Consider the following 26538-nt stretch of genomic DNA (forward strand, 5'->3'; position numbering starts at 1 on the left):
AAAGGGTATAACCTTTCAGCTATAAGATAAGCAACGTCTGAGGATCTAATGTGTAACATGGTGACTATAGTTGATAATACTGTATTGTATAATGGAAATTTGCTAAGAGAATAGAATGTAAGTGTTAATACCAATAAAACCAAGCAAAAAACAGTAAATATGAGAAGTGATGGATGTGTTAATCAATTCGATTATGGGAATCCTTTCACAACATATATGTATATCAAATCATCACATTGTACACTTTAAGTATATTACAATTTTATTTGTCAATTAAACCTCAATAAAGTGGAAAAACAGGCATTTTTAAATAAAGGAAGTTCACTGGGAACAAATCTGTATGACAAGAAATGCTAAAGGAAGTTCTTCAAACTGAAGGAGAAATGCTATCACATGATAACTTGGAAGGAGATTTTATAATGTGAAAGGATGAATTCATCAGAAGGACATAATCTAAACTGTGTAGACATCTAATAATAGAGCTTCAAAAAGCATGAAACAAAAGCTGTAAGATACGGAGAAATAGATAAATCCACAATCATGGTTAGAAATTTTAACATGCCCTTTAAGTATGGATGACAATTAGATTAAACCAACAAACCAACCAAAATCAGTTAAGGCTATGGAAGAAATGAACAACAGTACTCAGCATCTTGACCTAACCGGCATTTACAAAACTCCTTTTCAAGTGTCTACAGAATGTTAACCAAACAGACTTACATGCTGGGCCATAAAATAAGTCACAATGAATTCCAAAGACTATGAAGGAATTAAACTAGAAAGCAAGAGCAACAAAATATCAAGGAAAGTGTCCAAGTATTTGGAAATTAACATACTTCTGAATAACCCAACAGTCAAAAAAGAAATCAAGAAGAAAACAAGAAAATATGTTGAACTAAATGATAATGCAAATACAATAAAAATTTTCCAAAATTTTTATTTGAGTGTAGCCAAAGCAGTGCCTTAAAAGCTTATATTAAAAGGAGAAGGATTTAAAATTAAGGATCTATGTTTCTACCTTAAGAAATTAGAAAAAGAAGAGCTAATTAAACCCAAAGTAAAGGTGTAGGGAGGAGGAACAAAGGAAGCAGAATGAGGAAAATAATAAAGAGTAGAAATCAATAAAACAAAATAAAAATGGAGAAAAAAACTGTAAAACCAAAAATATTTATGTAGAAATTAACCAAATTGATAAACCAAGCAAAGCACCCCTTATAAAAAGAAACAAATGACCAAATTCAGGAATGAAATAGGGGATAACGAAAGATACTAAAGACATTTTTTAAAGAGTAATAAAGGAATTATGAACAACATTATGCCTATGAATTTTACAACTTAGATAAAATAGAAAAACTCCCTGAAAGGACAAGTTACAAAACTAACAAGATAATCAGAAAATCTGAATACCTTCCCATTTATTAAATAAATTGAATTCATCATCAAAAAGTTTCCTACAAGGAAACTCGAGACCTAGATGGTTTCACTGATGAAATCTATCAAACATTTAAGGAAGAAAAAATACCAAGCCTACATGAATTATTTTAGAAAAGAGAAGCGAAGGGAAAACATCATGACCAAGCGGGGTTTACTGCAGTCACACAAAGGTAGTTTAACTTTTAAAATCCAATCACAGTAGATCACAGTAAAAGAACAAAGAAAAACCACATGTTCATCTAAATAGAAGTCATCGACAAAATTCAGCACCTATTCAAGATTGAAAACTCTCAACAAATTAGGAATAGATGGGATCTCCTGAATCAATGAAGGACAATAATGGGGATGGAACCCATCTAACATCATACTTAATGGTGGAATACACAACGCTTTTCCCCTAAGACCAACAATAAGGCAAGGATGTCTCTCTCATCTTGTCTGATATAGATAACACTGTTTGAGAGGTTCTAACCAGTGCAAAAGACAATAAGGCAATTAAGCTAAAGAAATAAATGACACAAAGATTGCAAAGGAAGAAGTAAATTTTTTCTATTTGAGGATGACATGATTGTTTATAGAGAAAATCCCAGGGAATCTGCTTAGCCACTAATAGCACTAATAACTGAATTTACCAAGTGCACAGCATTCACAGTCAATACATAAAAATTAGTTATTTTTCATACTCTAGTAGCACATAATTAGAAAACGAAATTTTAAAAATTCTATTTTATTTTTCTATTTGATAAAAACCAAAATACTGGGCCAGCCTGGTGGTGCAGCAGTGAAGTTCACATGTTCCACTTCAGGTGCCCGGGGTTCACTGGTTCGGATCCCGGATACCGACATGGCGCCACTTGGCAAGCCATGCTGTGGCAAGCATCCTCCGTACAAAGTAGAGGAAGATGTGCGCGGATGTTAGCTTAGGGCCAGTTTTCCTCAGCAGGGGGAAAAAAAAGAGGAGGATTGGCAGCAGATGTTAGCCCAGGGCTAATCTTTCTCAAAAAAAATTTTTTTTAAAAACCCAAACTACTTAAAAATACATTCAACAAAAGAAATGCACAAAACTTCCACACTGAAAACCTCAAAATATTGCAGAGAGAACTAAATAAGTGAAGATCAACAACATGGCTATGGATCAGAAGACTCCATGTTATTAAAATATCAATCTCCCCAAACTGATGTAGAAATTAATACAAGCTTATATAGAGAAATTGGCAAGCTAATTCTAAAATTTCTATAGATATTCAAAAGACCTAGAATAGCCAAAACAATTTTAAGAGGTGAAAAAAGTTATAAAACTTATAGTACATGACTTCAAGACTTACTATAAATTGTCTGCAGTAATCAAGACAGTATGCTGTTGGCTAAGAGTGACCTAATGATCAGCGGAAAGGAACAGAGCTCAGACATGGACCGACACTGACACAGCCAGTTGATTTCTGACAGAGGCACCAAAGAAATTCAAGGGAAAGAAAAATACTTTTATCAAATACTGTGGAAACCACTCGGTATCCACATAGGGGAAAAAAAACTTTAACTACAACCTCACACCACTCACAAAAATTATTTCAAGATAGATCATAGAACTAAACAAAAAACTAAAATTATAAAGTTTATGAAGAAGATAAAATAAGAGAGTATCTCCACTACCTGGGGATAGGGAAAGATTTTTTTTTCACTATAACAATAACCATACACTGAAAATCCTGATATATTTAGACCTCATCAAAATTAAAACTTTCTTAGCAAAAGAAAATAGGCAACCACAGACCAGCAGAAAATATTCTCAATAGATACAGCTGACAAAGGAGTTTGTACAATGAACATGTAAAGAATTTTTTCAACTTAATAAGACAGACAACCGATTTTTTAAAAATGAGCAAAGGATCCAAAGATATTCTTCACAAAAGATGTATGAAGTCACAGTTTTTAACAGATATATATGATATATATGATTGATAGATTCATAGACAAATGTACATATTTGGTACACTGTGTGTGTGTGTGTGTGTGCATCCTAACTCTGTACACTGAGAGCCTACAAGCAGCAATACAAGACTAGTAATGAGCACACCTAGCTTCCAAATACCATTGTGTAATAAAAGGAACCAGAGTCCTTGGAGAAATGGCTGATTCCAAGTCTGAGGCAGGGCGAGTATAGGATAAGCCTGAAACATTTTGTTGTGTCAGTAAGGAAGTACTCAAAGAATGATGAGAACATGTCAAAAGGTAATAGGAGCCACACTGAAGGGGCTCCCATTGCCCAAATCTAAGAGAATCTGAGCATCAAAAAAAATAATAGCAAAAGAATATATGTAACTCCATCCTAATAATATAAATCAATGAACAAATACATAGGGAAGAAAAGAAAGCTCTCCCTTACTATAGAATGTTAACTAATAAATAAGGAAGTTAGGATGCAATTAGAAATTATCAAAGGACACTAAAACTAGTGTTTGGCAAAAGAATATTTACATAGCCTCAAAGTATCTCTCTACAAATTGACTGATTACAAAGGGAAAAATAGTAAGTTTACAGAATAAAGATCTGACAAACACCACATTAACCAAGTGATTAAAATTAAAATCACCACTGTTGAGACAGACATCATGCCCTTCTTGATAGGATACATTAGGAAGAATCTAACGTAACTTCTGTAATGTTCCTGCCAAACATGCATAACCCAAATGTAATCAAAAGAATCATCAGACAAACCTAAACTGACAGATATTCTACAAAATAATTGGCCTGTACTCTTTGAAAATGTCAAGGTCAAGAAAATCAAAGAAAGGCTGAAGTACTATTCTATATTAAAGGACACCAAAGAGACATTATGAGTAAAAGTAATGTGTGATTCTGGATGGATTCCAGAACAGAGAAAAAAAAATGTTCTATAAAGTACAAAATTGGAAAAATTCTGAATTTTTCCATTTGAATTTGAACTCTGGATTAGATAGTGTTATTAATGTTAAATTTTCTGCCTTTGATAACTGTACTATGATAACATAAGAGAATGTTCTTGTTCTTAATAATTACATACTGAATATTTAGGAGCAAAAGGATGATGTTTGCACTGTGTTTTCAAATGGTTCAAACAAATATACACAAACAGACTGACAGAATGGTGAAAACAAATGGGGAAAAAGTAAACAACTGGTGAGACTAGTTAGAGAGTTTACAGTTATTATTTACTATAATTAAGAAAAAAGGTTTACAGGAGTGAGTTACTTTACTCTTAAAAGTTTTAAGTAAGTTTGAAGTTATATCAAAATTAAAACATCAAAAATAATGCTTTGGTAATATTTTAAAATAAAGCAAAACTACATCAAATTAACATTCTCCTGCTAATTAACACATAAGGCCCCCTGTTAGTCAAAATCAAAAGATAAATATTTATTTTCACATTTAACATTAGCAAAATGCACAAACAAGCGATGAATAAGATGATATTAAATAACAGTCATACTAGGTGATTTAATAGTTAAATACACATAAAATTATAGACGTTTCAGAAATAAGTATTCTTTTAATGGGAGCATAATATTGCTCTCTCTCTAAATATGGACAAAAGAGTAAAAAGCGTGTTCTGAGAATGTGCTTGAAAACTATTATAAATTGATAAACCCGAAATTTAGTAAAGTAACACATATTAATAAAAACTTTCAAGAGAGCAAAGACATATTTCAACACAAAGTTCCAACAACTGTTTTAATAAACAGAAAATTATATTGCCCCAAAGATACCATAACACTGCAGGGAAAACAAATATAAAGGAAAGAATGAGTACTTAACATGCCTCATTGATTAATGTCTACAAATGAACTCTTGACAAAGGAAAATACTTCATTCAACTGGCATGGAAAATTGGACCACCACTGAGTGTGATTTAATTATCTTGACATTATTAATCCCTATCCCCAGTATTAGACTATAAAATAGATAAGCATGTGGCTTCAACTGATTACTTTCAGAATCCAGCCTAGTTCACACAAAGAATCAAATCTTTAAACAGAAATATTCTATAGTTCTTATTTCCAGAAAAACAGTAGGATCAAGACTTTGTAAGTAAAGAAATTACCACTGACATTAATATTATTGAAAGGATGATTAATAAGATCACACTGCCAGCTACCCTTGACATGGCAGTTTTGATTGTCAGCAGGAGGGTACACCTGGATCTCACAGAATCAAAGCCAAGAGGCTTGATCCAATTAACGTCTCACCTGTCACCTGAAGAAACTGTACCCCAGAGATGGTAATTATTGTTTCAAGGTCACACATCTAATTAGTTACAAAACAGACCAGATCCTTGGTTTCCTGACTCACTGGAGTCTAACATTACTCTTTCCTTTATGCCCACCCTGCATCCTATGAGGTCATCTGTGTATCTGACAGCCCATATTCTAAGAACCTTAGCTATTTCTTAGGTGACTAGAATACTGGCTCATCCTGGTGTGAAACAGAAAAAACCTAGAATACTTCTGGTCTCAAAGAAAAGCAACCAAAATGAAGCAGGACAGGGCATTTCTAATTTACTCCCAATACTCCAAATATATTTTAAGGGCATTTATAGAGGATCATAAAATCTTAACTATGTTATCCTCAAAGTTTGCCCAAGTAAAACAAAGTAATGTCTGGTAAAAACAGGTAATGTCTGGGCCACTATGGATAGTCATGAATCAAAATGTATTATCTATTTTCTTACTTATGATTGAAGAGTACAGCTCTCTTCCAGACATATAAGTCAAGGCAGCTGAAAATCCAGTGTTCATTATATTGGTTCATATGCAAAACTTAAACGGCACCTCCTTTCCATGAAGCATCACCTACACAGCCCCAAACGTGGACAAACCATTATCTCAGGAAGACCATCAAGCCGTTTCATTTAGAAATATAAGAATATTTGCTGCACAATGCAATGTCCACAGTACATAAAACAGTGCCTGCCACACAGTATGCATTCGGTAGTTATTTGTAGAATGAAGTAGGGAAAGACAAGTGTCTCTTCAACATACCTCCAAATGGAAGCATCCTGCATTATGGATAATGTTGTTATTTTCAATTTCACAACCCATGCCACGCTAACAAGAATATTTTTAAAGGAAAAGGCTCATCTACAGTTGTCATTAAGTGCCTACAGATTTTCCTCAAAGATTTTCCAAATGCAATAAAACAATAGTTTTTGAAAATCTGTCATAAGATCTTTATTATGTAAATACACTGAACAGAGGTCAACAAAAGTTTGTCTCTGCCTGTCATAAACCTCATTTGTTTAATTAAAACAATATACAGTCTTCACATTACACAGCCACGGAAGATCAGGAAAGAGGTAAGGAATAAACCTACCCTAAAAGTACACACCACAAGCTCATTTTATCTTTTGAAAGCGGAACAATGGAGACAAGAGGTAAAGTAGCTATTATTACTCACGTAAGGAAAATTACCACGGATAGAGAATAAGCTACTTTTATTAGGGAGTATCCTTGAACAAGTACACTAATAATCAACAAAGGATTAAATAATACAAATGGGCAAATGACAAAAGTCGACAGTACTGAAGTACCCGTTGGGAATTTCACCTGCATGCACAGGTACACGTAGAGAGGCTGCAAATTACTACACACTGGCTCTCAGCCTAAGAACTATACTGCACATTTATTTGCTGTCAGTTACCAAACAGAGTTACGGGCTTGCTACAAAAGGAATCATAACTCTGATGTCTCCAGACTCAAGTTAATTTTCCAAGCATTTTTTAACTACCTGGATCTGAATGGGGATAAATAAAACTAGGAGGACCTTTATAGGAATTAACCAGTTAAGAGACATTTGTCTGATTTCTTTTGATATATGGTATTCAGTGAATAAACATACACTTATTAGTGATCTTTTTTTTAGTAGCAGAATAAAAAAACAGTACAAGTCTGTTACATGAATAAGCCAGTATAGTTTTCAGCAAATGATAGAGTGGGACAAAGAAATGCACATTTCTGGATATAAGGAAGCACTTTAATACATTTCATCAATGATGTATTTTCTGTAGACAGAGTGAAACATACAGGCATAAGTATTCTCTTGCTTCTTGGTAGTGTTTCATTAAAAAAAAGAAATGAAATAAACTGAAATAATTTCTAAACTTGATGCCTTGATTTTTTTAATGTGAAGTCTAGGTTTTCCACAGAATTATCATTTTGTGACAAATAAATAAATTCAAAACACATAGGACATCTTCACACAAGGACAATATATGACAATGCCCTTCAAAAAAGTTTGGGACTTTTTTCATTTAAATTTTATCTTTTTAGACAAGTAATAGATTCACTACCTGGTAATCTAGATTTATTTTAATAAACAAAAGTATATCCAAACTGTAAGTCTCTGAATTAAAACTTGATAGAACAAGCTGAAAAACTTAACATCCATGAATAGTCTGGAGACCTGGGTTCTAAACCAAGCTCTGGCACTAACGATTAAAAACCCTTGGTTACGTTTATTCCCTCTCAAAGTGTTTTCTCATCTATAAATAAGGTGGCTGGATGAGATCATCTCTGCCTTGCCCCTTTTGTTCTAGATTCTAGGAGAGTCTTATTTATAGGACCAAGCTTTTAATTACTAATATAAGACCACAGAAAACTGGCACTGCCTAGCTTTGCTCAATTAAACTAAACTATAATAAGAGTATGATATTATTCATTTTAATATTTTGGTATTTACTATAAGACATATTTTACTATATCATTAGAAGATTCTGAATTTTTAAGACCTTATATTTAGACTAGTTAGGTAGACTATTAGATGGCCTACTGATTTTTCTTTAATAGCAACATATCTCTGCAGGTTAAGAGAAGAATAAACTATCCCTCTCATTTTCAAAAGTTACAATGTAAAGACTAGGCTATAAAACTTTTACAGATATGTTTTAATGAATTATTAAAAGTAAACCATTGTAACAATTTACCATAGATTAAAATGCACAATTATTTATATTCCAAAAAAACCATGGGGTTTTTTTTCACTTACCTGGTTTGCTAAATATAGGGAGAAGGAGAAACAGAGAGAGAGACTGAGGTAAGCAAGGAGAGGAAGGGGATCAAACAGATAAAAAGACAGATTTTCACCTTAGCTTGCAAACTACCATTTAATTAATAAGCCAAAAAAAATCTGGAAGAGATACTAGAAATAAGCATAAGTCATTTCTGTATTATGGCACAGAAAAAGAAAAATCTGCCAACCTGGTAATTTTCTCACTGTGTTAAAGCATCTGTATTGCGTTTTCACCTTGCATTCAAAGTCTACAAAAATGCTGATGAGGGGAGGGGATTTTAAAAACGTTAAAAATAGCTTTTTAAAAAAAATCTTCACAAACAGCTTTGAAAATATTCACCCAGCAATTGCGTATAACTCAGAAACTAAAAAGGAAATAGCTTCACAAAGCTTAAACTACAACTCCGAAATGGTTATGAATTAATAATTTTAAGATACTACTTTTGAAATACTTTTGAAAACAACTGTTTAATCTTCTATATTATAAACCTCAGACTATTGAACGAGAATCTGTTGAAACTGCAAGAGCTCTTAAGGAACCAGAGTTCAAGCGACTTGCCAAGGTCTCATGTTTCTGCGTTTTTTCCACAACACCATGAATAGAATTCAGAAATCAGCAAAACAAAACAAATTAACAAATTTAAGTATTTTATCACCAAATCTAGCAGGAAACTATTCATTAAGGATGAAAATGTAATCACAGGAATTTACTGAGTCTGCAAAAACGGCTTATACACTAAGACAAGCCATTAAGTTGACAGCCTTTAAGAAACTGCAATTTAGTATGAAAGAATATGAAGCTCCCTTCTGCACATGATCTTAACCACTGAACCAGCCCTTTAACCCCTCCTTCCTCTTCCCACAATAATGAAGCATTAAGAATTACTTTATAGTGGCCACCCACCAGCCGAGCGGTTAAGTTCCTGCTCCGCTTCGCGCCCAGGGTTCGCTGGTTCGGATCCTGGCGCGGACCTACACCCCGCTCCTCAGGCCACGCTGAGGGCGCATCCCACACAGCACAGCCAGAGGGACCCACAGCTAGAATGTACAACTGTGCACTGGGAGCGCTGGTGGGGAGAAGAAGAAGGAAAAAAAGAAAAGACTGGCAAAAGATGTTAGCTCACGTGCCGATTTAAAAAAAAATTGTTTTCTAAATGGAATACTAGAGGGAAAAAAATGGAAACTTGATTTTGATAAGAAACATCTCGGTCCACATAAACTTGACTATTTCCTTGAATCCTTGTGTGAATAAGATGCATTTGTAGTGAACCTTATAAATAACCAATCCTAACTTTGTAGATAAATCAAAGGCCATGAATAAACACTAACGCGCAGTTTGACAAAACAGCTTAACAAAAACTATGTAACACACAAATGCCAAATAACATCTCTTTCAGATATCATACCCAGCTCTCTAAATTAACAAAAACTTTGTAACACACAAATGCCAAATAACATCTCTTTCAGATATCATACCCAGCTCTCTAAATTAACAAAAACCCTTCAGAAAATGTTAACTTGTTTTAAAACGATGAAGTTTCCATTTTGCACAATAGCATTTTATAATAAAATACTGATTCCGTTATTTTTATTCATTTTGTTACAATCCTATTTTTCCGAAGAGAAAAGCTGAGGCAGAAAATCTTTTCCTTGTTGGCATCTTAAAAAGCATGAAATTAACTGACAACTAACAAACGTAAAAACGAACTACCCAACAGTGCGACCATGGAGCCTGGCCCCCCGCGCGGCCAGCACCCGCGCCCGGCCCCCGCGACTGCAACTGAGGCTCTGAGCAAAGGCAGGCTCCGCGAGGGGCGGGCCGCAACCCCGCCCGGTGGCCTGAGGGCCCCCCCACCGCGCCCGCACGCGGCCCCGCCCCGGCAGCCGCCTGGACAGACGGCGAGGCCGCGAAAGCTGCGGCACAGCGCCGCCGAGAGGGACTCACGTGCAGCACTCGGGTTGCGCCCGCACGCAGGCCCCTCAAGGGCCACGGAGGGCTGCCGACCTGGCGCCCCTAAAACCGCGGGCTCCAGTCCCATCGTCATCTTCCCTCCACCTCCTCCCTTGAAGAGCTCACTGTTTCCACTCTGATTGTAAAAGGGATGGGCACCCCATCGCAGAAACTTCTGAATATTCTAAACGGTATACGAAAATAAAAATCATCACTCAAATAACCACTTTTCACCTTGTGGATATATACACTAATACTGTCATCAATCAGGGCATACATGTAGAGATAGTTACATGTGTTCATAAAACTGTAGCATGCTAGGCATACATTTTGCAACCTGATTTTTACACATACGCTGTATAATTTTACACATAAACTATACCACATCTTTCCACGTTGATAAGTACAAATCTACATCATTTTCAGGGTGCTTAGTATTCCACTGTATGGATGTATAATCAAAATGATATTTAGATGATTTCCAATTTTTTGCTGTTATGAACACAATACAATGAACTTTTTTTACAAAACATTTCACACATTCACCCAATTATTTCCTTACATTACAAAGAGGAACTGCTGGTTAACGGACGTACATTTAAGATCCTAACGTGTATTACCAAACGGGCCTGCAGAAAAGCTTTATCAACACGTCCTTCCAACAGCAACACTGGGTGTTAGCAATCTGTTTAGTCTGTAGCAATCTGAAAAGCAAAATAAAATGGTTTCAACTTGCATTGTGTGTGAATTCCATTTTCATGACCTTTGCTTCTTCGTATTAAGCTTACTTTCCTTGATTTTAAGATCTCTAGTAAGAACATTAGCCTTCTGTCCATTATATACGCTGGCAGTATCTTCCCCAGTTTATCAGGGTTTTTTTCACGTTGTTTATGGTGCTCTTTGCCCTTCGGAAATTTTGAGTATTTTAAAGTGAAACCTATTGACCTTTACTTTGCTACATCTAGAGTCATGCTTTCAAAGTCATGTTTCTGATACTTTGATGCTATCTGTTTAATTACTTAGTTCATTTGGAATCTATTCTGAAGTACTGAATAGCTAGTTGCCCACAATACCATTTCACTGAACAATCCACGGTTTCCTCCACTGATTTGCAATACCACTTTTATCACAGACAAAAATTCTCATTTTAAGTCTTTCTGGACCCTCTATATTTTGTTTCACTGATCTATTTTGCACCTATAACATAATGATTTAATTTCTGTATTATAATTAAATATCTGATAGAACAATTAATCTTTAACAAGTTCTCTCAGCCACTCTCTCACAGGTATTGGTCTAGATGAACTTTAAAATATTTTGTCAGATTCTAAAAACCATCCTACAAGAATTCTGACGAGAATTATCACCACCACTCCAGCATACTAGATTTACACTTCTTTGTTTCTACTGACTAGAATGTAAGTTCCAAGAGAAGACGTTTTGTCTGTTTCATACACTGCTATATACCCAGGATTTAGAACTGTATCTGGCACATAACTGATGCTCAACACATATTTGTTAAATGAACAAATGTATCAATTACACAGAATTTCTAGATAATTTCAGGACATTCAAAATATCTACAACATTGAATCTTCCCACTTATACAAATCTTTTTTTTATGACTGTCAATAAACTGTTCAACTCTGTTCCCAGGGTAAGCTCACATAATTTATCTTGAAGCCAGTCAACTTACTGAGTCTCCCTCAACTGAAATCATTTTTCAAATGATCTTTTATGTTTTCTCTGTAGAAAATCTTACTATCTTCAAATACAACAAAAATTTTGGTTTTTACTCTTTAATACTTATGTCACTTATTATTTTTTTGGTGAGGAATATTGGCCCTGAGCTAAGATCTGTTACCAATCTTCCTCTTTGCTTGAAGAAGGTTGTCCCTGAGCTAACACCCATTCCCATCTTCCTCTATTTTATATGTGGGATGCCGCCACAGCACGGCTTGATGAGCAGCATGTAGGCCCACAGCCAGGATCCAAACTTGTGAAGCCTGGGCTACCAAGGTGGAGCACGTGAACTTAATCACTACGTGACTAGGCCAGCCCCTATGTGTCACTTATTTTAATTGTCTTATTGCATTTTCTATAATTTCCAAAACGATGTGGAGTAGCAATGGTATTAGCAAGCTCTTTGTCTTTTTTTAACTGTTACAGGCAATCCTCTAGAGCAGTGTTTCTCAACCTGTTTTTCATTATTACCCCGTGAGGAACATTTTTAGGTCTTTTTTTCCTAACTGTCCTAGTAAATTTTAATATCATAAATATGCTGTATATTTGTATCATATACTATATGTAGATCTGTACTTTATACATAAACATTAAGATGTTTTGTTCCCTTAAGAGCTAATTTTCAATTATTGCATGCTCTAGCATTTCACCACTAAGTACGTTTGCTATTGATGTTAGGTAGCTAATACTTTATCACGTTACAGAAAGTATCTTTCTATCTTTAGTTCATTCAAAGTCTATTTTTAAAATTAAAAATGGATATCGAATTTTATCAAATATCTTCTCAGCAACAAGATAAATTTTACCTATTAATATAGTGAATTGGAACAATAAATTTCTTATCAATGAATTAATCTATATTCTAGGAATAAACATCACATGGTTCCATTTTATTAGTCCTTTAAACATTCCTAGATTTGATTTGCTAATACTTTATTTAGGAATTCTAGATCTTAAATCTTATTTACAGTAAGTCAGAAATTATCTTCTCTTGTACTTCTTTTATTGTCTGTTGTAGTATCAAGAAGCATTCAGCAGTTATAATTATTATATTATTGAGCATTTACTGTATCCAGAGTGCTATGCTGGCCTAGAAAGAATGTGAAGTTTTCCATACTTGTCATTTTATAGTTGTGTAAAGAATATAGGAATATTCTGTTCCTTGTAGGTTTCCCTCACTGGCTTGTAAAACCATACATTTCTAGTGCCTTATTATGTTTATTTGAGAATTCCCTTCATGGTTACGGGACCATATTTATAAAACTTATAAAGAGAATTTTAGCGTATTTCTCAGAAAGTTAATATTTCATTCTGATTTTGAAATTTAGTATACTACTACTTTCTTTCATTGCTGTAGTTTCCTCACCTTTTTCATTGTCCTGAGTATTTGTAAGTCTCTCTTTTTTTCATGGTTAGACCCGTCAATGCTTTCTGTTTTAACCATCTTATAGTAACAGTCCTTGATGTAAACGGTAAATTCCATCTTCTTTTTTCAGGAGAGGTGTTACCTAACTCATCACTTGCAGCTTCAGTATTTATTAATTCCTCTTCCTTGCATTTTATTCTGCTGTTCTTTTTCTATCCGTCTGAACTGAAGGCTTAGTTCATTTGTTTCAGTCTTCCTTATATTTAATAGTAACATTTAAAGCCACTATTTTTCCTACTTGTAGCTTGGGTCATATACCACCCATTTTTATATGCAACGGTCTCATTGTTCTTAAAAAGATCTGATGCAATTTTGATTTCTTCTTTGACCCAAGATTAACTTTAGAAAGCTTTAAATTATTCCACAGTTAACAGTTTACTGTTGAACTTTTTAAGTTAAAATTCTAGCTTTTATGTGTTTCATTCTTATCCCTGTTGACTTGTTTTGGTCAGAGAATGTGATCCATAAGTGTCCTAATTTGGGGAATTTATTAAGGTTTCTTCTGTGGAATTCCTTCATTTAGCTATTCCATGAGCTTCCTGGGTGAATATTTTAGATCAGGAGTCAGCAAACTACAGCAATTGAGAAATACAGTCTGCCATCTGTTTTTGTAAAGAAAGTTCTAGCGGAACACAGCTACGTGAATTTATTTCCATGTTGTCTATGGCTCCTTTCTCACTACAACACCACAAGTGAGTAGTTGCAACAATTATGGCCAAAAAAGCCTAAAGTATTTACTATCTTGCCCTTTCAGAAAAAGAGTGCCAAGAACAAATCAGTATCCTTCTCTCCCAACACCATTCTAACCTGAAACATTTTCAGCTGAAACTCCTTGAATTTCCAGATAAACAGTAAGGCTCCTCTCTTGTTTCTAGCACTAGTATTTTCATCCTAGTGACTGGAACATAGAAACCAAGAAAGAAAATCAAAACCATTGGCATGTATGATGGCATCTTCATTCTGGAAGCCATTTTGATGCAAAACTGAATAAATCTTCCAAATATTACTTATGCTCACAATAAGAATTTCAAAAGTTGTTTCAGCATCCCTTTCAGAAATTAACATCTGTTAAATCAGTGGCATTGCACAGAATTGAGAGATTTGCTGCTCTGCTTTTTTTGTAAGCACTTTACAAGTTTTTTTCTTAACAGATTATTTTTTTAATAGTTTTAGGTTTGCAGAAAAGTTGCATGTAAAGTACAGAGAATTCCCATATACCCCTTTTCCACCCCCACAAACAGTTTCATCTATTATTAACATTTCGCATTAGTGTGGTACATTTGTTACAAATGATAAGCCAATACGGATACATTATTAACTAAATTCCACAGTTTGCATTAGGGTTCACTCCTTGTGTTGTACATTCTACGAGTTTTGACAAATGCGTAAATACACGTATTCACCATTACAGGATCATATACAATAGTTCACTACCTTAAAAATCCCTTTTTTCTCCTCTCTTAGGATATCAATTATACTTCTTAAACTTTTTTCAATGGTTTCCCTAGAGTTTGCATTACACATGTACAACTAATCCAAGTTGACTTTCAAATAAGATTATAGCGCTTCATAGGTTGTGGAAGTACTTTGTAACAGATTATTCCCGATTTCTCCTTCCCATCCTTTATAACACTGCTATCATTCATTTTAATTACCTATAAGGTATAATCACCAAACACTTCATTGCTGTTACTATTTTAAACAAACTATTATCTGTTAGATCAATTAAAGGTAAGAAAAATTGTATTTTAATCTTCATTTATTCTTCTCTAATGCTCCTTTAGGTAGACTGAGTTTCTGATCTATATCATTTCTTTGTGAAGAATTTCTTTTAATGTCTTGCAAGGCAGCCTAATGGGAGACAAATTCCTGCAATTTTTGTATGAGAAAGTATTTTTTATTCACTTTTGAAAAATAATTTTACTTGTACACAGAATTCTATGTTGATTTTTCTTCTTTCAGCACTTTATTTCACTCTTTTCTTATTCCACTCTTTTCTTGCCTGCAGGGTTACTAAAAAGAAATCCAATATAATTCTTATCCTTGATCCCACATGGGTAAGGTGTTTTCTCCTCTGGCTTACTTCAAGATTTTCACTTTAGTTTTGATTTTCCGTAGTTTAAATGTAAAATGACTAGACGTCAATTTTTTAGTACTGATCCTGCTTGGTATTCGCTAAGCTTGTTGGATCTGTGGTTTGTTGTCTATTATTAATTTTGGAAAATTCTCAGCCCTTGCTTCAAGTCATTTTCACAGACAGGCCCTCTTGCACAGGGCAAATGGAGACTCACCCACCACATCCCCCACAGCCCACTACCGTCCCCAACATTATCCCCCAGAGTCATCTCCCCCACCCTGTCCTCCACCCTGTCCCCAACACTATACACTGAATAAGAACAAAGAAAAACTGAGAAAAAGTAAAAGAAAGAAAGAAAAAGAGTAGAGGAAAAAAATATATAACAAACAAAACAGACAAAAAGCCAAAAAGGGAAAAAGTTAACTACGGTCAAAGTCCCTCAGGTCACCAAAAATCAGCTTCCTGGGTTAAAAGGAACAAAACCTAGGCTCAGCCAGAGACTTGTACTAATGGAATCCCCTAACACTGGTTCCACACGAGGTCATAGCAAGAAATGAACAATCACAGTAGGGGGTAATCCACGTGGTTTCCTCACCTTTTAGTCTCAAGAACACTTTTAAGAAAAAAACAAGGAGGGGGCCCAATGGGATTTTTGCTTATGTGCACTATAGCAATCAATAATTACTTTATTAGAAATTAAAACTTATAGGATGCTTCAGTGGCTTTTTCATTTTAAGTTTGAAAAGCCATAATAATTTTGGCTTTTAAAAAGCTCATACTGTCTACACTTAAAATAATTCCTTTCTCTTTAATCTCTGAATGATTGGCCTCAACGTGATGCCATAATTTAACTGGCAATACAATACTATAAGAAAATATTCTGTTGAATAAGAAAAGACAAGGTACATTATTAACATCGCTAAAGCTGAGAGGAAGATGGCTGTCATCATATTTTCATTTCTTATTTACAGTTTTGCCTAAGGTCTTTGGAGTCGATCCTTCCTTCCATGAGCCAGAGAACCCACAATGTCCACGGGTATTTCAAATGTAGATGCTGCAACTGTGGGACAAGAAAGCAAGTCCTCTACCCTTTCCCTTTCAAGCCAGCGATCCATCATGCTCTGTGTCTGTATTATTCAGCACGGATGGGAGTCCAAATGCTGGACATGACCCCATTGCCTCATGGGAGAAAACTAAGAAGCCCCTTCAGTTATTCCTCTTCTAACATTCTTTGTTTCTGTAGATCCAAGTTTCTAATCTATATCATTTCTCTTCTCTCTGAAAAACTTCTTTTAACATTTAAGGTAGATCTACTGGCAAAAAATTCCCTCAATTTTTGTTTTTCTGAGGAAGTCCTTACTTCTCTTCCTTCTGAAGGATAATTTCACTGCATATAGAATTCTAGGTTAATGGTTTGCTTGCTTGCATGGTTTCTGAAGAGAAGTTATGATGCAATTTTCATCCTTGTCCCTCTATAGGTAAGATGTTTTCTTCCCTATGGCTTCCTTCAAGATTTTCTCTGTCTCTGATTTTTCTGCAGTTTGAATATATGTCTCAGTGCAGATTTTTTGGTATTTGTCCACTTACTGTTCTGAGTTTGCTGGATCTGTGGTTTAGTGTCTACCATTAATTTTGGAAACTTCTTGGCCATTACTACTTCAAATATTTCCTGTTCTTTTCTCTCTTTCTTCTCCTTCTGGTATTTCCATTATGTGTGTTACACCTTTTTATTTGTCCCACAGTTCCTGGATATTCTGTTCAATTTTCTTCAGTGGTTTTTCTCTTTGCATTTCAGGTACTGGCTTTTCTTCAAGCTCACTGATTCTCTCCTCAGCCATATCCGATCTACTGATGAACACATCCAAGGGAGTCTTCATTTCTGTTACGGTGTTTTTTATTTCTACCATTTTTGTTTGAGTCTTTCTTAAAGTTTTTCTCTCTCTGCTTATATTACTCATCTGTTCTTGCATGTTACCACCTTTTGATTAGAACCCTTACCATATTAATCATAGCTGTTTTAAATTCCTGGTTTGATAATTCCAACATCCCTGCCATACCTGAGTCTGCTTCTTATGCTTGCTCTGTTTTTCCAAACTGTTTTTTGTCTTTTAGTACACCTTGTAATGTTTTGTTGAAAGCTGGACATAATGTATTGATTAAAGCAATGCAGTACTGGTTCCCACAGAGATTTCCACTCTGGTTAAGTTGTGATTCTCTGTATCTGTCTGTATGTCTTTCCAATTCAGGGGGGAAGCAGTTTGCTCTGACCTCCTTTCTCCAAAGGATAAAAGAAGAGTTCTTAATTTTCAATTTGTTCAACATTTTTCTTACTCTAAGGACAGGAGTGATGACCTGCAAGCTCATCACATGCTGGACCATAAATTGCAAGGATTTTTTTTTAATATTTACATTACTAAATTGTATTAACACAAAATTAAAGAAGTAAACTGTTAAAATTTACTCAAAGCTTTGATATATATAAAGAGAGATCTAAAAGACCTATTTTAATGGGATATACATTTAATAAGATAAAAATCAGAAATTTGTGCACTTTTTTTTTTTAACACCTAACATCTGTTGCCAATCTTCCTCTTTTTTTTCTCCCCTAGGCCCCAGTGCATAGTCGTATATCCTAGCTGTAAGTCATTCTAGTTCTTCTATGTAGGATGCTGCCACAGCGTGGCTTGTTGAGTAGTGTGTAGGTCCATGACCAGAATCTGAACTGGTGAACCCCAGGCCCCTGAAGCAGAGCATGCGAATTTAACCACTCAGCCACGGGGCTGGAGCCCTGCACTCTCCATTTTAAATTCACATTTACCAAAAAAAATCAACTGATAACAATATAATACAACTATCTTTTTAGTTTTATTGGTTAGTTTTCCACTAAATCAGTACCACCTTAGCCTCAACACATCATAAGGCTGTGGCCAACACAACAGTGTATTATCATACATTTATGTATTCAGAACTGTAAAATGCAATTTTTAAAGTGGCTAGAAATGAGAAAGATTTATATTTCTTAGACCCACAGAATCCTTGGGGTGAGAAGTGGCAGGAACTTTCCTTAGTAGTACAGTTCTTGAGCTGAGTTTGCAAAGGTACAACATAATACAGCAAGGCCTCATTTTTTAGACGCCATTAACAATGAGATATTTATAATAGGGCAAATTTCCAAATAGGGTAAGCTTATACTTTAAAATTATACATACATATCTATTTTTTAACTATTTTAACTATTTTTGCAGGAATCTTTCTAAATTGCATTTACAATAGTATATGGAACATAATTTAACTTAAAAAAAATCATTCACAGCCATATCATAATTGACTGTTCTGTACACGTTTCTAGGTTATTGCTTCAGTCTGCAGTGTTTTATGAGCTTCCTTTTTATAGTCATCTCAATTGATATCAGACTCTTACTGATACTTAAAATCAGGGTGCCAGTCTCTGACAATCTATTTCCTCTCCTTCCAAGTTGTTGCTTCTAATCTGTTGTGCTGCTCCTGGACAACCATCACTCTCTCCAACTCTACTCCTATGCTAGCTTTTGTTCACTTCAGTTCTTGAGCATTCCGCCAAGATAGGAGTGATGAGGGAGCTCCATGTGTCCTAGCTGCCCTCCACACCTCTGTCAAGTTAGAAAGAACCCAGAGCTTCTTGTGATCCTGCAGGCAGGATTTCTCAACTGCAGCATAATCACAGTTTCGACAGGGTCATTCTTTGTAATGAGAGATATCCTGTGTGTTGCACAATGTTGAACAGTGCATTTGGCCCCTACCCACTAGATGCCAATAGCACACCCCCAATTGTGATGATCAAAATGTATCTCCACCCCATGTCAAATGTCCCCAGGGAAGGAGAGAGTGTCACCCCCTAGTTGAGGACGACTGCTCCAGGGATTAGAATGGAGGAGAGCTGGGTGCTCGGTATAAGACCTCCACAGCCTCTGCATCACCTTGGAAGAATGAGAATGAGGCCTGGATCTCAGCATATCCCTGGGAAGACTCCCACTCCTCTTGCCCCTCAAGCTCCCAGCCTCATCACCACCATCTTCCTTGATGTTATGTCCATTTATTCACACCTCAGCCACAGGAAGAAGCCTTGACTACTGATCATGCCACATCCCCAGGCTCTAATCCCTGTTTATTCGGACTGTCCCTTTCCTGGCCCTATCTAAAATAAGAACAAAGTGACTCTGAGGGAGGAGTTTTAATTGTGACAGGTTTTCACTCTATCTGTGGTGGTCCTCTAGGTTCCAGATGTTGATGTCAAACAATGACCAAAAAGTACATATACAAAAGCTCAAAAGAGCGGCTTCCTGAAACCCACTGCATCCAAAAAAAGGAAACTGAGAATTATAATGACTTCTACTCAAATTTTATATTGCTATGCTGGGTTCAAAGAGTAACAGAACTATCAAACTCCAAACTAGAAATTAAGCAAAAAATGCCAAAGTGGTCATAATTCACATGCAATCACCCAAATTTGAATCATTATACCTAAATAAGGATAACTCTAAGGTCAAAATGAGTTTTTTACTGTCATGATAATTAAGAACAGGTGGTTCTAAATGAATGCTAAACATTGCTGACATAATTATTTCTTCTCCTTCACAAAATTCTGTATAAAAATAAATATGAAATTTGTTTAGCCTTAAATAGATCACTCCCAAGTGATCACTTCTATTTATTTATTTCTTCTTTTATTTATCCTTTCGGCTAGCTAGCATTTGGGCTATGTTTCCTCAGAAGAGTTCACATACCCTGTAAAAAAACTATCTTGTACAAAATGTGTACTGTGAACACTTCTAAAAGCTCAAAGTGAAAATGAGTCTGGATCATGGTAAAGAAAAAATATTTCCAAAACACAGCAGTAACTTCAAAAGTAATTGGGAGGAGGTTAGATATCGTGAATGCTTTCTCTCATACTCTTTTCTAGGTCAAATTTATGTCTCTTCTCATCGGTAAAAAGAATCACTACTCTACTGATCTTTTTTCCACTCTGCTACTAAAAACTGAAGCTTTGATAGAAGGTCTTGGTCCTTGTACTAATCACGTTTTTTATTTTCTGTATTTTATGATACTTTGACATCTTGGGGCCTGGCAAACCAGGAAGGGAACTGGCTCTCTGAGGGTGAGGTAATTCCTAGAGATAGCAAACAACTTGCATGAGGCCATGCTTTTGATATTAAGCAAACATCAATTAATAATGTTATATTTACTGAGGGATTATTATGTTCTTCCTATATAATAACTTAATCTTCACAACTCCCTTATGAGGCTGCCCCATTCATACTTTGTCCAATATCCCATAAGCAGCAACTGGAAGAGCAGGATTCACACCGAGGCAGTTTGGCTCCCGTGGCTGTGCTTGTAATCACACATACACACACACTGCTGTCCTTCATACATGAAAAAGGCACCAAAAAAGAACAGTTTTCAGAAATGCTGACAAGCTGACCCCTCAACCCAACTCTGCAGGGTGGCCATGGACATACACTGAGAGATAACTGACTGGCATTAAGGACACCATCAGTAGTTCTCATTAGTACGAAGCAAATTGACTTAGATGGGGCAAAGAACATTGATGTCATTAGCACCACACTTTAGCCAGGCAAAACAACTTGCTCAGCTGGGAAAGACACAAACTCAGCAAAAAAAAAGCCACTTAACTAGGAGTCAGAAGGCCCAAAATGGCCCCCACAACAGAAAACCAAGACTTAATTACAATTTTAGCCCTTCCCAGGAACGTGACCTTTAAACAGTCAATCTGAAATTTCCTGAGTTGCACTAGTGAGGTATTCTACATGATAAAAACTCCTGCCATTCCCTTCCCTCCAAAAGAGAAGATGTCAGGCCTAAAAATAATCTTTTCTTTTGCTACTAGCTCCCGGGCCCCACACTTCTTTCTATAAAACCTTCCATTTGGTATAACTCTTTAGTGTGCTCTTCCAGTTGCTAGATGGGATCCTGCCCAATTCAATGAATTAATTGCTTAATAAAGCCAATCAGATCGTCAAAGGCACTTGGCTGACTTTTGTTTTTTTAACAAATATGGTGGCAGTGGCAGGACCAAAGCGAACTTCTGATGGCATTCAGGGGTGAGAAACACAGGCATGATGCCCCACGAACTCTTTTGTGTTTACTGTCTCTCTTGACCGTTTCCAAAGGCTGTTGGTAAGTTTCTTCTGGTCAAGCTCCATTCTCTTTGCATTCAAGCTCCCGATCTAGCTGACTTTCCCTTATGGGAGACCTCAGATTGAGCTGGAAGACAAGTCTGCTCAGAGCCCAACTGAGCTGGCAGAGGATTCTCCTTGAAGCCAACTGAGCTGGCAGATTGTTCTACCCAAAGGCAAGCCCCTCGCCTTTCAGACTGCAATGTGAGGACGCAGTAACATCTCTTGGTTTTTGCCAATATAGAGGAAAATCCCAGCCCTTAGCTCTGTCCCTGGATTCCATACTGAGAGCTGCTGACAGTTTAGCCTGCAGCTCCCCATTTGTTTGGAATCAGCCCCTAGATTCCATGCTGGGAACTGCTGGTGGCAGCTGCAGTACTCCATTTTGTCTGGAATCAGTCTGCAGTCCCCATTCCTTGGAATCTGCTGGTCCAATCCTCTCCCCAGTCGCAGATTCCATGAGAATCTCTGGTTCTGTGCACAGGCCTTCTCCCAGCCAGCACACAGTAACATCTCTTGGTCACTGCTAATCTATTAAAGTGTACGTGTTTGTTTACCTTGTTTTGTACAGATAAAGGCTAACTAAAAGAAATGGGATCTGTTACATCCAAAGAGTTGAGTATGCCACCTTTTGACTCAACTGTTCACTTGATGTTTAAGAACTGTAGTCTCAGAAGCTGCAGATATCTAGCAAGACGGGAAAACTTTAAGGGGTATGTTCCAAATAGAAAGATCATTTAAAAGGTGCACTTAAAAGCAAGGGCTCCCAAACCAAACAGAAGGGGATGCATATTTAAATTAGCATGGAGAAACTCACAAAGGTTCAAGATTCCAAAATATCTTCATTGAAGGATTCATTGCAAAAGGCTAATGAAAAATTGAAAAGATAAAAGGTACCTAAAACAAAAGCTACAACCCAATTCTTTAAGGAACTAAAACTGGCTGTCTTTGTTTTACAAATGTAGTTTTTACAGAACCAAAGGTGTGGCTCTAGAAGTTCAAAGTTTACCTGCCCTTTTTGCTAATCCCCCAAACCTCACCTATTCATCTCAGAATACCTGGAGATACTGGGGCCTTAGAAACAGAACTGTCTTGTCTCAAAGTGCCTCCAAAATTCCAAGTGAGAGAAAACTTGGATACCTTCCCTGTGCCTTTGTGATGTAAATGTTCTACCCCCACCTTGTCTAGGACTGAAGAGCCTTTCTTTGAAATGCAAATGTTTCTCATCAGAAGGAAAAAAAAAAGAGAAGGAATTTAGAAATTAGGCTAATGAGAAATCTTACAAATCTTCTCCATACACCTGCATAACTATAAGGTCTCTGTTTCTGTCTATGTGTCCGTCTGTATGTCTACCCATATGCCTCGCAGGTGTGTGGTTATTCTCTGCCTTTGGTGATAGTGCCAGAATTAATTCATAAAAGAGCTCTATTTAACTGGGTTAAAGGTCAAGTACTTGTAAGGACTGGGCATTTTAAAGTTCTCAGAAATACGGAAACTAGTTCAAAGGCTTTTCAAGTTCACAAGATCTGGGAAAATATTAGGTATAAAAGATAGCTTAAGTTCACTGGTTTAATTAAAGGAGACGCATCTTTAAAGTTATCAACATTGAATATAATACAAATAAACTACTTTTATTTTATCTGAGTTTACTAGCCAAATTCATGTTATCTCTGCTACAAAATTTATCAGCAAAAAACAACTTAAAATGATGGCTGATTTTGTCTAATGTCTCATGAAGTTTTTGTGGATAATCTAAACATAATTGTTGGGAGGAAAAAATTTAGATAGATATAATTGGGATACAGATTGATAAACTTTTTAGCAACAATTATATTTTATGGAACGTGTACTTTAAAATAGCTTCTAGAAACTTTTTGGTAACTTGAAACTTCAGTTTTCCTAAGTTAAATTAAACGATGTGAAATTTGCTGAATATTTAGATCATTTCCAAATAAGATAAAACAGTGAAATATTAATTACTCAACATAAGTTTAGCAACTTTTGGCTTCTCATTGCAGAGAGACTTAAAAATATTTCAGTGTAGTAGTAAACATGTCTTATGCCATGCTGAGAAATATTCTACAAAAAAGCATATGTTTCTAGAAATTTTAGAAAGCATCTATAAATTTGCCAAGCCACAGAATGCTAATATAAAAGATAGTTCATAATTGTGAAGTTCTTTATTTTTCACTAGAAATTAAAGTTTTTAAAGATTTAAAATCCAAGTATGAAGATGCATTTTTGTTAAGAGAAATGAGAGTCATTTTGTTTCAGAGTGGAAAGGAGAAAAGTGAAGAACTAAATGTACACAAAAAAGAGAGAGAAAGAGAATTTTTCCTTGTGTAATCAGGCTGGCAAAAATTAAATTATTATAAGGGTTTTAAAATTAAGCTTTAATATCAGTAGTGTACTTATGTAACACTGGAATTTAATTTTCTTTTATTCACTAAAGGACAAAGTTTCCTGAGACTATTAGTACACTCTTGATAAAAGATTACGAAAGGAAAGCAAAGATTTTATGTTTTATCAAAATAAGTTTTTGCACTTTATTAGGCTTTTGATTACTAAGTAAACCTAGTCTTCTTAATAATAAAAGAGTTAACTTTGGCTCTGTGTAACCTTCTATACTTGCTTTTCAAATCTTCTATTGTCACTTTGGTTAAATGGATAACTAAGTACAGGCATACCTTGTTTTATGCACTTAGCTTTACTGCACTTTGCAGATACTGCATTTTTTACAAATTGAAGGTCTATGGCAATCCTGCATCAAGGAAGTCTACCAGCACCATTTTTCCAACAGCAGTTGCTCGCTTCCTGTCTGTGTCACATTTTGGTAATTCTTGCAATATTTCAAACTTTTTTCATTAATTTATATTCATTATGCTGATCTGTGATGAGTGATGTTTGAAATTACTATTGTAATTGTTTTGCGGCACCATGAACCATGCACATATAAGATGGCGAACTTAATCCATAAATATTGTGTATGTTCTGACTGCTCCACCAGCTGGCCATTCCCCCACCTCTATCCCACTCCTTAGGCCTTTCTACTCCCTGAGATATAATAATATTGAAATTAAGCCAATTAATAATCCTACCATGGCCTCTAAGTGTTCAACTGAAAGGAAGGGTTGTATGTCTCTCACTTTAAATCAAAAGCTAGAAATGATTGAGCTTAGAAAGGAAGGCATGCCGAAAGCCAAGAAAGGCCAAAAGCTAGGCCTCTTGCACCAGTTAGTCAAGTTGTGAATACAAAGGAGAAGTTCTTGAAGGAAGTTAAAAGTGCTACTCCAGTGAACACACAAATGATTAGAAAATGGAACAGCCTCATTGCTGATATGGATAGTTTCAGTGGTCTAGACAGAAGAAAAAAACAGCCACAACACTCCCTTAAGTCAAAGCCTGTTTCAAAGCAAGGCCTTCACTCTCATCAATTCTATGAAGGCTGAGAGAGGTGAGGAAGCTGCAGAAGAAAAGCTGGAAGCAGCAGAGGTTGGTTCACGAGGTTTAGGGAAAGAAGCTGTCTCCATAATGTAGAAGAGCAAGTGAAGCAGCAAGTGCTGATGCAGAAGCTGTGGAGGTTCTCCAGAAGACCTAGCTAAGATCCTTAATGAAGGGGGCTACTTGAAACAACAGATTTTCAGTGCAGGGGAAACAGCCTTATATTGGAGGAAGATGTCATCTAGGACTTTCATAGCTAGAGAGGAGAAGTCAACACCTGGCTTCAAAGCTGCAAAGGACAGGCTGGCTCTCTTGTTAGGGGCTAATGCAACTGGTGAATGTAAGTTGAAGCCAATGCTCAATTTACCACTTTAAAAATCCTAGGGACCTCAAGAATTATGCTAAATCTACTCTGTGCTCTATAAATGGAACAACAAAAACTAAATGACAACATATCTGTTTACAACATGGTTTACTACATAGTTTTAGCCCACTGTTGAGAACTACTGCTCAGAAAAAACCAATTCCTTTCAAAACATTACTTCTCATTGACAATGTACCTGGTCAACCAAAAGCTCTGATGGAGATGGACAATGAGATTAATGTTGTTTTCATGCCATCCATTCTGCAGCCCATGGATCAAGGAGTAATTTTGCTACCCGGTCCACCAACCCCATAAGACATAACAACAAGTCTGCTCATAACAAACCTAATATATTATCTTTAGCTTGCAGGAAACCCACAACCACAAGAGGGAAAGACAGCTAAGACCTCGTGATCAAGACCAGTCAAGACCAGTTGGAGGCGACCTGGCAGTCTAACTTGACCTGAAGTAGACCTCATAACTGATTTTAAGCTCATTATAATACATTAACGTGATAATTAACACACCCACCTGTGGGTGTGTAACGTGGGATTAACACACCCACCTGTGGCCATGACAGGACACACCAGATCAAATAAGGAAAGAAAAGAGGTGACACCCTATTCCCTCAAAAACCAGCCCACTTCCCTGAATAACTATGAATATTCCTCCCCTTCATTACCTTGACCCCTCATAAAAGCTGCTTGATTGCCCTGAGAGCTGAGAAGTTGATTTTTGAACATAATTCCTGCTCCTCCATTCTTTGGCCACTGAATAAAGCTTGTGCTGTTGAACGCTCAGCTTCGGTCTCATTTCAAAGTTGTGACACCAGAGAAAAGACCCCAGAAGGAAGGGCAAGGGGCTCTTTCTCAGCCTCTTTCTGGT

General features: G+C 36.1%; 1 protein-coding gene across 35 annotated transcripts in view; it reads right to left on the reverse strand.

Annotated features, from left to right (window-relative positions):
- The window catches only part of EXOC2 (exocyst complex component 2), a 206597-nt gene that overhangs the window by 167471 nt on the left and 12588 nt on the right, over window positions 1-26538 (reverse strand). For 3 of the 35 annotated variants that reach the window (XM_070244036.1, XM_070244022.1, XM_070244010.1), the window contains exon 2: window positions 11023-11130. The exons of 18 other annotated variants lie outside the window; for them this stretch is intronic. The gene's annotated coding sequence lies outside the window, so the exon portion shown is untranslated. Of the gene's footprint in view, window positions 1-5657; window positions 5828-6139; window positions 6256-9379; window positions 9543-10186; window positions 10254-10420; window positions 10611-11022; window positions 11131-26538 lie in introns of those variants that run through there. 14 more of the 35 variants (XM_070244039.1, XM_070244026.1, XM_070244012.1 and 11 more) reach the window with 8 other exon arrangements.

Source organism: Equus caballus, chromosome 20 (genome assembly GCF_041296265.1).
Source record: "Equus caballus isolate H_3958 breed thoroughbred chromosome 20, TB-T2T, whole genome shotgun sequence".
In the NCBI taxonomy this organism is placed as follows: Eukaryota; Metazoa; Chordata; class Mammalia; order Perissodactyla; family Equidae; genus Equus; species Equus caballus.